The following is a 14,113-nucleotide window of genomic DNA, read 5'->3' on the forward strand; positions in this document are numbered from 1 at the left end:
AGTGTGTATATGCCACGTTTTCTTTACGAACTCAGTGGTTAACGGGCACTTAGATGGGTTCCATATCTTTGCAGTTGTGAATTAGCAACTCATTCTAACCAAACTCAGCCTAAGTGAGCAGTGTGTGAGTTCTGAGGCTAAATCGTGAAAGGCACTTCAGCTTCCTCCTTGACTCAGGCTGCTTACTGTGGACGCAACCAGCTGCCATGTTGTGGGGAGCCCCCAACAGCCCAGTGGAGTAGATCTAAGGTGAAGAATGAGATTTCCTGCCAATAGCCTTGTGAGTTAGCTGTGTTGGAAGTGGGTCATTCAGCCTGTTGTTTTTAGATGACAGCAGCCTTATGAGACCCCAAGGCAGAACCATTCAGCTAAGCTGCTCCCAAATTCCTGACCCACAGACACCCCATGAGATAATGAATGTTGTTTTGAGCCATGACTTTGGGGAATAACTTTTTACACAGAAATAATTGTTATACATTTAATAAGGCGAACATTCCATTTCTAGATATTTTTCTAGCTTCCAAAATGTCTTGATAATTTTAATATGAAGGTCATCCTTCTTGTTTATCAGCTTTGAATACAAGGTGTAGACAGGGTGGCCATGGGTCCCAGTTTTGTCCTACTGTACTTATCAACAGTAGCCGCTTTCACTCACTAGAGTCCTGATTTGCCAACGGAGCACGCAGTTATTCTATCTGTAGATAAATATGTCTTTTGTGCTGTGTCTTGTGGGCAGGAGGGATGGGCAGGCACACATGCTTGGTTGTACATCTTGACTTGACTCCTTCCATGAAGGATGGTTGACTGAGTGACTGAGCTTGCAGTCATGGGTACCAGGCCACAGCACCCAAAGCAAAACTGGCTCAGGCCATGAAGATTCACAAGGCTCTCTGAGTATCTCCCCTGCATGGTTAGCCGGTCACACAGTGATCTGACCTGGACTGCTGTTTCTGGAAGTTGTAGACATTTTTTCACTGGTTGCCAAAGAACCTGGGGCTCTGCTGGTAGCTGTATCTTGAATGCATCAAAGAGAAGATGTGATGAAAGGTCATGCTTGCTCTTGCTCTTGGAGAGAATCTCCAGAGGAAGCAAAGCTACCCCCACCACCCAGGCTGGCCACTCATCCATCAGGTTTCTGTTCCTGCAAGGGTGCATGGGCTCCCAGAAGCCAGGAGGGCTGGGGTTTTTGGAGGCTGGGGGAGGACTCCAGGGTGCTCTGGGGACAAGTCTTGGCCTCCCTATCTAATCTCTAGCAGGTTTCTTCCTAGGGAGAGAGGCCAGACCTACTTTATAATAACTGCAGGAAAAACCATCTCAAGACCTGCATGCCTTATTGAAACTCCATCTTTACCTAATCTCTCTTGTGGCAAATTAGGCCCTTTGCCTCTTATTCTGTGCCCTTGAAATTGGCAAATAACTGGACACTGGTCCCACCTCGTGTACTTGAATACAGTTCCCATTTTGTCTTTACTATTTCAGGCAAATCAACCCCAATTTCGTTAATGTACCCCTTGGGTCCTATTCTCACTCTTTCTAATCATGTTTGTTGCTCTCCTTTGGAACCTCTCCAGTTTCTTGATTTCTCTTAAACTGTGGAGGCCAAATGTGGCTACAGAGTTCCAAGAAGGGTCTACATGAAGCCAAGGGAAGCAGAGCACTGGCTGATTGCACCTAGTGGGGTCTCTCTGCAGCTGAGACTTTTAACTCCTTTTTGGAGACGTGACCTAGTTTCTACTTTGAGGATGAAGAAGCGATTCTGGGTCTGGGAAGGCCAGCTGCTCTGAGAGTGGGGTGGCTGACCCTGTCCCAAGCCTCACATGTGGTGCGTGTGGGCCCCTCCTTCACCATAGTTACTTCAGTCCACTTCTCAGGTCTGTTTTCTCTGCTGCTTTAGTTTCTCTCATTTCTGCATCCTGGTGAGCACTTTTATCCAGGGCTCCCTTCTCCCATTAACTCCTCAATGAACTCAGGCAGAAGAGACAACTTAGAAGTGCCAGGGCCTGGGGTCAATTGCTGTTCCTCCTACGCTAAGCTCTGGTCTGGATTCTAATGCAGCTTTAAATTTTTAGCAGTTATCAAGCATTTGAAATTTTCAGCTCCATCAGACCCTGGGCCAGCAGCACCCCACTGCTGCAAGTCCGCTGATGCTGCTGAGTGAAGGAAATATCCCACTGCCTCCCTGGATAGAAACTCCAGATTCCTTTCCCCTAATATCCCTAAGCCATACTTATAATGTTCCAGCTTTCTTTGTCTTAGGCTGGGCTGAAAAATGAAGAACCAATAGTTGAGGAAGTGTCCCCATAGATTAAGGACACAGATGCAGATCCTGCCTTCAAAGACCTCCTGGTCTTGTGTTACAGAGAAGGGCTTTGAGTTTATCTAAAAGAATTATGGCAGGGTCTACCAGCAGCCACCCTGTCCTAGGCCTCCAAGATCTCATCAACCCTCATGGAGACAGTTAACTACTCTTCCTTTTTTGAGAGGAAATGGTGCCTTTGAAAAGTGGCTTGCCCATGAACACAAAACTCAAAACTGGTCCAACTGGGGTTGGAGGCTGGGTCTGTTTGACCCCAAAGATCTTCCATTTCATCTTCTCTCTGCCAATGCTGGCCCAAAACTTGAGTCATCTTTGGCCCCTTCCTTTCTCTCTACCTGAACCATGCCCTTCTTACTGGGCATCAAGTCCTATGCGTGCCACCTCGGAAACCCCCTGGCTCTCCCCCTTCCACACAGTCCCCCAGGGTAGAGAACCATGGTGCCTCCCCTCAAAGACAGGGACAGGGTCCTGGGGCTTGTTCTTCTGTCACTCCAGCTACTGCTCCTGCAAAGGCACTTTTAAAATGGAAATCTGACAAAATGTTCACGGTTCTTCATTGCCTTCAGAAATATATTGAATCTATTTCACAAGGAACAAAAGGCTATCTGGGGTGGATCCTGATCTGGTTTGGCTGTGTCCCCACCCAAATCTCATCTTGAATTGTAGCTCCCGTAATCCCCACATGTCATGGGAGGGACTCAGTGGGAAGTAATTGAATCATGGTGGTGGGTTTTTCCCGTACGTTCTCAAGATAGTGAATAAGTCTCAAGAGATCCGATGGTTTTATAAAAGGCAGTTCCCCTGTACGCATACTGTCTTGCGTTTGTTCCTCATTCACCCTCCACCATGATTGTGAGGGCTCCCAGCCATGTGAAACTGAGTCCATTAAACCTCTTTCCCTCATAAATTACCCAGTCTTGGGTATGTCTTTATTTAGCAGTGTGAGAATGGTCTAATACAGACCACAATCAGCACTCCCAGGCTCCTCTCTTTCCTGCCACCTGACACAGCCCCATCCTCTAGTCACATGGCACCACCTGACTTTTGCAAAATGTTGATCACATTGTGATTTTCCATGTGCTTCTCCCACTGTGTGAATGCCTTCTTCTTCCGCTCCATAGCAGATCTATCCTTCAAGGTCCAGAGTGGCACCATTTCCTCTGTGATGCCTTCTCTGCCTCTTCAAGGAAAATGAACATTTCCTTTCTGTGCTCCCGCAGATCTGTGTATCCGCTGATAGCATGAGGCTTAATGCTTGGTGGTATAATTATTGCTGTGCAAGACTGTCTGCCTTTTGAGACACGGATTGCCATGAAGGTAACCCCATCTTGCTCACTTTTATATCTGATATGTCCATGCCCAGCCCAGTGCCTAGGAAAGAGAAGGCACGGGAATTTCTGGTTAAAGGGATAAATTGAACCAGTGTGTGACCATGCTCTCATCTGGGTCTTTAGGAATTTTTCTCTGTATATAGTTTTCCAATGCAGGCTTAAGAAGAGAGATTCCATGTAAGTGTATTTATTGCTGAGGTTCAAGACAATAAGTGGACAATATTTCGTTTCTTTCATAAATCATTTTTCCAATAACCTCCCTAATTATTTCAGTTAAGGCTCATTACCCTTGCAAATCAAGTTTGAACTGATTTTCACAGAGCTAGCAATCTGTACTGGGACAAGTTTTATTTTTGAAAATCAAAGATTTTCAACTAAGTCTGTTACTTCTGGTACTATTTTAAAATTTAATAGAAACAAAATAAAACTCTTTTAAGGCTCTAAACAACCTCAAACTGTGTTTTGTTCTAGTAATAAGACAATACATAAGGACTGTGGTTAGTTGGAGATTATTTCCAACAATGGAAAAAATAAATATGAGCATGAGTCAGAATAATTTGAAACCAGAAATGTGTGTTGGTAATAACTCAGAAAGTCACATGGAAGAGCCTCGGTCACAACACCAGATTTGATGGCTTTTCAAAAATTACAATCTCATATATTAGAGAGCCCCTTCCACCTGGTAGGGTGCCAAGAGTTCTTACAAAATCGAGTCTTGGGAAATCAAAATCCTGCACCATCAGGAAAATGCTGTCTCTGTTGGGGGTAACATGTAGACAGTCTCGCTCATGGAAAAGTGGCCCCCAGTGACGAGGACACCACAGTGTCATTACAGGGGAGACTGTGGAATCAGGTACGAGCTAGTCCTGCAGCCTGAGCCTTTTAGGCACGTTTCCAGCAGCAGAGAGGGAACTGCAGCATCACTCTGGGTTGGAACAGGGGTTGCTGAATAGGATTCCATGTCCATTTCCACTGCACTGAAATACCAGAAGCGTGACCCAATAATGTGGTTTTGTTCTTCAACACCAGTGCTTATTCACCTACCCAGGGAGCGGGGAAAGTATCCTTCTTATTCATCCCCAAGAAAGAATGTTGCCCTCAATCCCATGCTGGGCTTGTGGATGACATCACGCTTAAATCTGCCACTTGGTCCTGATGACCAGCAGCCATGATCTCTGTCCTGGAAAAAGAAAATGCAGGCAGCAATGGTACTGCAGAGTGTCTGGCATCACCTCTGTGCCCCAAATGGTCCTCTAGGACTTAGCAGAACTGGCACCAGAGGTGTAAACATGAAATCTTTCTAGAGCTGAACCCTATTTCCTCCTTCTGCCTAGATTTATGGCAATTGACCTATTTTATAACTCTCTTACTGACCTACTTTCAAATCCTATTTTGGAAAGTGACACAAAACTCTTTTGTATCCCTGCAAAAAAAGAAGAGGCTAAAACACACACATAGGCACTCATGAACACTTACACGTGCAGAAATCAAGGCTGGAGTAATTTTCCAGAAAGGAGCTTTGTTTTCCGTCACCAAAAAAATAAAAAAAAACAAGATATAAATTCACCAGAAAGTACTTTAAAAAGTGTCAACGATACTTTAAAACTATATATATATATATATATATATATATATATATGTATATATTCAAAACGAATATGTATAATATAATTTGTTAGATGCTTATTTTCTGGTAAAATACCTGCAGGGTAATGTCAATGCATGTTGGTAGAAAGCCTCATTTTATAAACAGAAACCAGGCAATTTTTGTATGAGTCATGGTAGATTTAGATGCAAATGGCTAAAAGTCTCCTCCTGCTTAGTGTCACTTTAATCAGGGGTTGCATATCTGAGCTGTAACCCCATAGTAAACTGGAATAATAAAAATGACCTATCTGTTTTACAAGGGAGCTATGCTCTGGTTAGCAAATGACCCGACATGGATCCTCCTCCCAAGCTTGGATTATAAGCCTGCCCCACAAGATGCTATGATAATGGCAATTATCATTGAAGTAGCACTTATTACAGCCAAACACTTCACATATGTTATTTATAAGCTTCCCTATTGCCCTATGAAGTATATTTCAGTTTTGCAGATGAAATAAAAATTAAGGCTCAGTGATATTAAATAAATTAATCAAAACCTTAAAACTAGTAATTCCCAAACTAGGACTCAAACACAGGACTGCCTATTTTAGAGTCTACATTTTCTTTCTATAAAATAGAGTGCTCTTGTAAAAGTCAATTCTACCCAAATGTGTACTTAAATCCTGTGATTATCCTACCACTAGTAAGCCACTTGGTTTCTGTCATTTACTGCCCACAGAATGGGACTTCTCTTTAGCATTGATCAATCTGTAGGTTGATTGAAAATGGAAAGGTACAGAATACAATGTGGTATCCTGGACTGGCTCCTGGAACAGAAAAAAGAATTAGTGAAAAAAAAAAACAAAACAGTGAAATCTGAATATAGTCTGGAGTTTAGTTAATAGCAATATACTAATGTTGGTTTCTTAGTTTTGAAAAATGTACCATGTTATTTTAGATGCTGACAATCAGGGAGGCTGGGTAAAGGATATGGGAGACCTCTCTGTACTGACTTTGCAACATTTATGTAAATCCAGAATTATTCCAAAACTTAAAAGGGGGAATAAATACTAGTTCTCTTGTGGTGGCTGATTGTCCAGGCAGTTCAAATCAAGATTTGCTCTAGGTAGTATTTACTGCAGGCAGAATAGACACGTGGAGTAGCATTTTCCAATTACACATCTATGCATTAGCACTAACAAATTTATTTAAAACTGTGACCGAATGCACTGTCCTTATGTATTTTCTTAATCATTGAACGCCAAGAATGAAACTACTATTCAGTATAAAAATGGCTGACAATATAAAATGGTCTCAAAAGCTAAGTGGTCAAAAGTACATAGAATATGTAATATAATAAAAGTATATATAGTACAGCATTTATCCAGGAAGTTGTGATACCAATATATGTGTGTGGGTATCGCATTATACATGTACTGTTAATATATTGATTTTAAAGGAAAAGATAAACCATACGTATTTTTAAAAATTATATAAGGGGATGAAGAGATATGACAGAAAAGGTGTAGGTCAAATATCTCAAAATATACTTTGGTTTGTAGATTTGATTTTGAAACCACATAAATATTTTTATATAATGGTGAAAAAATTGAAATATTTAAAAAGTCAGTTCCTAAACATCAAAACTGAAATGGAACAAATAAACATAACTATATATTGATTTGTGGCATGTCCACAAAGAAAGAGACAAATTCATGTGACTTAAAAACATTAATTTCATGTACATCCTTAGTAAGACATACCCTAAAAACAAAAGGAACAGAAAAAAGAAAAAATAACTCTAATTGTCATTAACAAATCATATTATTGGCTATAGGGTTAGAGTTGTTCTTCTGGGTTTTAAGATTGATGGGATCAAGTCAAATACCCCTTAAACTCTAACTGAAAGTATTTGTATAAACTCATGATATATTTTATTTTGGAAAAATAAAACATATTTTCTAGCTTTGTGCACTGAAAAGGTCTGGAAACAACGACCAACCCATTAATAATGAGTGCTTTTAATGCCCAGATTGTGGTCTCTATGGACCAGTTCCCCTTAAATGCAACCAGGGCTCCTTGGAGATATGACTGATTCTGGGTCTGGGGCAGCCATAATATCTTGTCATGTCAAAAGAAAGGAAGCTATCAAAGATCACTAGAGTCATGTCAAAAGAACACAGGAGTTAGTTAAGCTAAGTTCCCATTAGTCAAAGATGAGACCATTTGAACAGAAACAATAACTTAATGCATGGAAACATGCAAAATATGTTTGTATTCATGAGTTCATTAGGATAAGTAAAAAAACAGGCAAACAAACAAAATGTCTCTTTGATTGCTCGGGATGCTAGGGAACCAAGTCATTATTTTGAAAATGGATTAATAGACAGATTCAAGCATTTATCCTGACTTTTCTGTATAAACTCTACCTTAGAGTATTCAAATAGTTGATGAGAGAAAGTCTCTTTTTATTGAATTAAGCCAGGTAATATGTGAAGAAGGAACGATAGATTTAGGAATTACCATTTTGTAACCTCTGCTAAAACAACAGATCTAGGGATGATCATTGATGGCTACTTACTGACCAAAGGTGAAGCCTCCTGATGAAAGTACACAACCACCATACAAATCTAGCCAAGGTGACTTAAAAATACATAAGGAGCAGAAAAGCATGTTCAACCTTGGGAATGCAACCAGCTAAATCTGGACTTGGGAAATGAGTGGTGCTACTGAACACGGGTCAATAGACCAGCATCAGCATCATTTGGGAGGTTGTTAGAAATGCAAATTCTCAGGCCCTAGCTCGGACCTACGGAATCACACTCTCTGGAGATGGGCCCCAGGAATCTGCATTTTACATACCTACCAAGGGGCTGTTTTCCATACTAAAATGTGAGAAGCATTGATATACAGGACAAGCAACCTGGTTTCTCTAAGAAGTGAACTGCAGGAAAACTCAGAAGGGGGATTTCTGGATTCAAAAGAATTTTGAAAAATAGAAACATGCAGTGTTTAAAACTTATTGAGCTCCTGATTTGAACAACCTGTAACAATGTTTTACTATAGAAATGGAAAAATAGGAACATTGACTTGGTATTTACTATTAGGAAGCTATTGTTAATTTTTTAAAGCTATGATAGTTGTCTTGTGGTTATGTTTTAAAAGAGACCTAACCATATGTACTTAAGTATTTGTGCATGTAATGATGTCATATTTGAGATTTGTTTCCAAATAGTTATAGGGTGGGCAATGGGAAATAGGGTGGCTATAAGTGAAATAAGATTAGACATGACTTCATAATTATTGGGATTGGGTGCCAGTTATATGAGAGTTCATCATACTACTCTCTCTTCATTTAATGTTTTAATCTTTCCATAGTAAGGTGGTTTTTAAAAAAGACTAATTCAGAAAAATAGTGTATCAATCATAACAAAATGTTAACAACTGTTAAATTGGATTGATGGTTTGTTAGGGTCATTATTCAATGTTCTCCCTTCTTTTCTGTATGCTTCAAAATTATGTTCATAATTATTGATGTTTTGTTTATTGGAAAAAAATTTGAAATATGTTCTCCTGCCTAAAATGTGAACATCACTGTAGAAAACACTGACATATTTCCTTTCACCATTATTGATCCAATTTTTATGGGCAGAGATTACATATTAGAGGATTCCAGATGTTTATAGCTTATGCCTTGTTATCATTAATTAAAAAACTCAGGAAGTGAGGTCTCAGAGGCATTTCCCAGGGTCACAGTGCCATGAGTGGGGTCAATCCCATGTCAGTCTCTGTCCAGTTTTGTGCTCTTTCCACCCCTCCCCACTAGGACGTTTAAGAATGAAACCATTTTATCTAGCAGATTATTCATAATTCCTACAAAGTTGGAGATCCTTTTGGTGTCCTAGAGTATCAAGCATTCTGTTTGTGTATTTGTTAGCTGCTTTTAGTCTTTTAAAAATTATGTTATCACATACATACAGTAAGGTACACGCATGTTAAGTATACGGCTTCATGAGTTTTGCTCATGTTTGCAATGTTGGTACTGCAACCCAGATGAAGATATAGAACACTTCCAGCACCTTCACTCCTGTGTCCCTTCCTTGTCAAAACCATATCCCTATAGGTATCAACTACACTAATTTCTGTCATCACAGACACAGCTGACCTCGTAGTGGGTAGCTCTTTGTGTCTGGGTTCCTTCACTCATCTTTATGTCTGTGAGATTTGTCCATGTTATTGCGTGTGGCAATCATTTATTCTTTTTCATTGCTGCATATTCCATTGTATAAATACCTGAATTTATTTATTCATCCAACTATTTGATAGAGATTTGGGCTGCTTCCGATTTTTAACTGTTATGAATAAACCTGCAATGAACATTCTTATAAATGTCTTCTACAGACATATGCACACACTTTTCTTGGGTATAAACCCAGGAGTGGGTTTGCTGGGTCTTGGGATCAGCATATATTTACTTTCAGTGAGCAACTGCCAGACTCCAACACAAGTTGTACCAATTGTCACTCCTGCTGGGACAACATGAAAGCCCCAGGTGCTCCATATTCACAGGGACACTGGGGTTGCCACTGCTCAGCCATTCTGGGATCGCCCTGTCTTGGAAATCTCCTCAGAGGTGTCCTGTGTCCTTCTGCGGAATTAACTATTTACTATTTGGAACCTCTGCTGAAATAACAGATCCTTCCTCCTGTGGCTCTCAGCATTTTCTCCACATCTCTGCTGCAGTTCTTATCACCTTTAGCAGAAACATTTGTTTCCTGTTTGTGCCTCTTCATTAGGATCTGAATTCCCCAAGGCCAGGCGCAGTGTCCTATTCTTCTAAGGATTCCAGTGTTTACTCACAGGACCTGGCTTAAGCAATATTTGAGTGACTGAATCAATTAATTAATCAATCAGTATTCTTAAAAGCCAAAAGCCTACTTATTTACCTGATAGGAATTGGTATTACTAAACCCTTATATTCTTTGGATCATGAGAACTGTGTGTTACTTCCACAGCTGTAACACTAGGGATACTTTATTTTGCCTGAAATTCAGAGATCTCCCTGGGACTGGGGAATATTTTCCATCTCCAAGGCTTCACTTGCACTGGGCCTGGAGGTGCAAAGGAGCAGGACATGGTTGCCAGGAGGAAGCCACTGTGATTGGCACTCAGCTTAGATCACACAAATCTGTTTTAAAAAGTCCACCTCTCCCCCTCAGCCACCACATTGCCATGATCAGTGAAAACAGCATCTATATACCCTGCGTTTTTAACACTTGCCAAGACCAGCAATCTTCTCCATGTGGAGGCTTGAAGGGATGCAAATGGGTCTGCCTGGCGCTGGCCCTAGCTCTGCCTCCAGGAACTCAGCACTAACCTCATGGTCCAAGTGTATGCCCCGAGAGGAGCATGATGCTGGAGACACTGTTTTAAATTTCTCTAATAGACATGTCCACAGAAAGGGTTGACATTTGTGTAATGGTGGAGTGAGAATTCACCGCTAGGTTAAAATATCCTGAGTGCCTGTGGAGACAATTGTAACCACCATCAATTAAACCGAAAAGCCCATCTTTCGGACAAATATTTGGCTTTCATTGAACTTTCATAAAATGATTTCACCAGTGAACTGACATCTGTGACTTCGGTTGTGAGCGATTTATGAGCTTTTCTATATAGAGGGTGCCGCAGGACGAAAAGAAAAAAATAAGAGACTGAGCATTGAAAAAGTGGAGCTATGAGAGAGAGAGGGAAGAAATTGGGACAAATTTAAGCCTAGTCTCACCAGGGTTTCTTCAAGTCACACCAGCCGGGGGCTGAGAATGAGACTGCATTCCTTACTGCATTTTGCTGCCTTTATCTGGCTCTTTCCTGCTTTTCTTTTCTTTTCGAGACAGAGTCTTGCTCTGTCACGCAGGCTGGAGTTCAGTGGCACAATCTCGGCTCACTGCAAACTCTACCTCCTGGGTTCAAGCAATTCTTATGCCTCAGCCTCCAGAGTAGCTGGGATTACAGGTGCCCCCCACCATGCCTGGCTAATTTTTGAATTTTAATAAAGATGGAGTTTGCCATGTTGACCAGGCTGGTCTCAAACTCCTGGCCTCAAGTGATCTGCCCACCTCGGCCTCCCAAAATGCTAGGATTACAGGCATGAGCCGCAGTGCCCAGCCGCTCTCCTGCATTTTCTATACCAGCCCTGTGCCCACATATATATACCAGACTCAGCCCTTTACTTCCTGGTTGCCTCTAGGACAATCACATGTGTGCTTTTGCACAAATGCCCTTAACCTCCCCCCTCCCCGACCCCCAGCTCACACAGTCCTTAGCCCCATCTTTTTGAAGCTGCGCACAGGAAACCCTGGAAGGGCCAGATGGCCAGGGCCGGACTCTGACGCCAAACTGTGAGACGTGACCTCAATCAGGCTGCCTTGTTTCCACATGTCTCCTTGGAATTTTTGTGAAGATAGCAGTTGTCAGCTTGGGCTGAAAAACATGGTTGTGGGAGCATTGTCAGCATTCTCATACTTCCCTGCCTCCCCCAGAGGGAAAAAAATCCTGTATGGAGAGCCCTTGTATCTCCAGCCTGCTGGGGGTAGTTTGTTTCTGCCAGGCACATTCCTGGGTTTTGTACTGCAAGAGGAGGAATGGGCAGAGGAGGGCGGGAGAAAGGCCGGCGAGACAGGTAAAACTGGAACCCATGACAGTACGTCACAGTTACTTCAGCAAAAGCTGGGAGTGGGGAAGGACTTGGGGTGCTGGGGAACGGGGTAAAAGGTGCCTTATTTGGGGGCAGAGGACAGTTAGGGTGGGGAGAATTAGAAATGGAGGACTCCAAAACGTGGGGTGCAAGTTCCTGAGTTTTATGATTTAGAACTTTAAAAGGAAGGGCTGGACTCCCTATGGATTTGTGTGTGGCTTTTAAACCATGCTGTTTGGAATTGACATGAGTGGTACCATGACAGGTCACGCTCGCAGTCCCCACTCCTCCGGGGACTGAGATGTGAACAAATCTAAACATGAGGCAGCCTGCTACAGTCAGAATGGCCTGTTCTCTCCAGATAGCCCAGGCCTTCCTATTCGACCTCAGCATAGGGTAAGGTCCCTGCAAGAGGCTGCCTCACCTGTTTGCCCACCTAGGTCTGGGACCCATGGTGAGCAACGCTTGGGGTGAAGTGGATACAGGTACACAGAGAAAGAATCACTGCCCAGGATGAGGGCTCCACGCAGCAGAGGTGGAGATCAGCTGCTCTTCCTGTTCCCTCTGGTCAGGTCCTGGAGCCAAGAAAAGCAATCATTTCACAGAAGCCCAGGGTAACAAGGACTCATTCCTGCTTCCAAGGCCAAATTGGACCAACCAAACCCTCTAGTCAGTTGTTTGGAAAAATTTGAACATAAGACGGCCAGTAAAGATTTGTTAATTTGTTTCATTTAAAATCAGTTAGACCGAATATTTTTAGCGCGTGAATTTATAGGTACAGGCATTCATAAAGGAGCTAATACAGGTGACATTATTTAATAAAGTGACCATTAGGAAAATCACAGTGTCTGAAAGATGGTACCAAGTCAATGAAAGCCATACTTCTAGAAATAATTCATGACATGTAATCATGCTTATGAGAGAGGGGGAAAGGCAAGAATCCAACAAAATGTCACAGGAATTCTGTGTATGTTTCCATCATCTTCTGTTGCTCACTGTGTCTCTCGTCCTCTCTAGCTATGTAACTAGATACAAAAACTCACAGAAAATACACCAAAATATTCACACTGGTTATTTCGGGTTGCTGGAATTGTGGCTGACTTTTCTTATTAAAAATTTTTTGAGTGTTTCTTAAAATATATTTGTTAGCCTTGGCTGTATAACAGATTACTCTAAAATTAAGTGGCTTAAAACAAGAAACAGGCTGGGCACCGTGGCTCATGCCTATAATCCCAGCACTTTGGGAGGCCAAGGCAGGTGGATCACGAGGTTAGGGGGTTGAGACCAGCCTGACCAACATGGTGAAACCCCGTCTCTACTAAGAATACAAAAATTAGCCAGGTGTGGTGGCGTGCGCCTATAATCCCAGATACTCAGGAGGCTGAGGCAGGAGAATTGCTTGAATCCAGGAGGTGGAGGTTGTGGTAAGCCATTGCAGTCTTACTGTGCCATTGCAGTCCAACCTGGTGACAGAGCAAGACTTCATCTCAAAAAAAAAAAAAAAAAAAATTGTGATTTCTCACAATTCTAAGGGTCCTTGGGGCTGATCCCTGGGTCTAGGCCAGGTGATGGGTCTTGTGGTCAGCTGACAGCTAGGCCAACTCAAGATGCCCTTATGTGGTGGCAGCAATCACATTTCTAGTTTGGCAGTTTGGGTGGTCCAAGGACCTGAGCTGGGACTGGTATCTCTGTGATATGTATCTCTCATTCTCCCAGGGGCCAGCCCAAGTCTCTTTTTGTGGTGGTCCTGGGGGACCAAAGAGCAAGAGGAGGGGCCAAGTCCTAAGCTGAATGCTCTTGTCACACTCCTGCCTGCATCACGCTGGCTCCTGTCCATTGGCCAAAACGAGCTGTGTGCCATGCCAGGCTTGAAGGGGGTGGAGGGGAGACTCTGCCTCTTAATGGAAATGCTGCAAAGCCACTCTGCAAAAGGCCTTGTGCACACAGGGACGGAGAAATTGCAGCCATGCCGAAAAACACACGTGCCATTTGAAATCAGAAAAGTGAAGCTCATTTTCAAAGAATAAAAAGAGAAGAAAATCTTGTCAAGGGATTTGGAATTGTGTTTGAGAATTCCAAGAAGCCAGAGGTTTCTTAGAAAACGAAGACAGTCACAGAAATGGTGAGCCAGCTGTAGTCAGGATGGACTGCTGTTTATTTTGTTAAAGGCCGAAATATGGTGGA

The 14,113-nt window shown here is 42.3% G+C and overlaps 1 long non-coding RNA gene across 1 annotated transcript; it reads right to left on the bottom strand.

Annotated features, from left to right (window-relative positions):
- Window positions 1-464: 464 nt before the first annotated feature.
- On the bottom strand, window positions 465-6,639 carry LOC116554122. Its single transcript, XR_004270059.1, has 2 exons — window positions 5,125-6,639; window positions 465-2,262 (listed from the first exon to the last, which is right to left on the bottom strand). It is a non-coding gene; the product is annotated as an uncharacterized LOC116554122 (long non-coding RNA).
- Between the last annotated feature and the right edge of the window lie 7,474 nt (window positions 6,640-14,113).

This window comes from Sapajus apella, unplaced genomic scaffold (genome assembly GCF_009761245.1).
Source record: "Sapajus apella isolate SASKATOON/1434 unplaced genomic scaffold, GSC_monkey_1.0 scaffold13, whole genome shotgun sequence".
NCBI classification, from domain to species: Eukaryota; Metazoa; Chordata; class Mammalia; order Primates; family Cebidae; genus Sapajus; species Sapajus apella.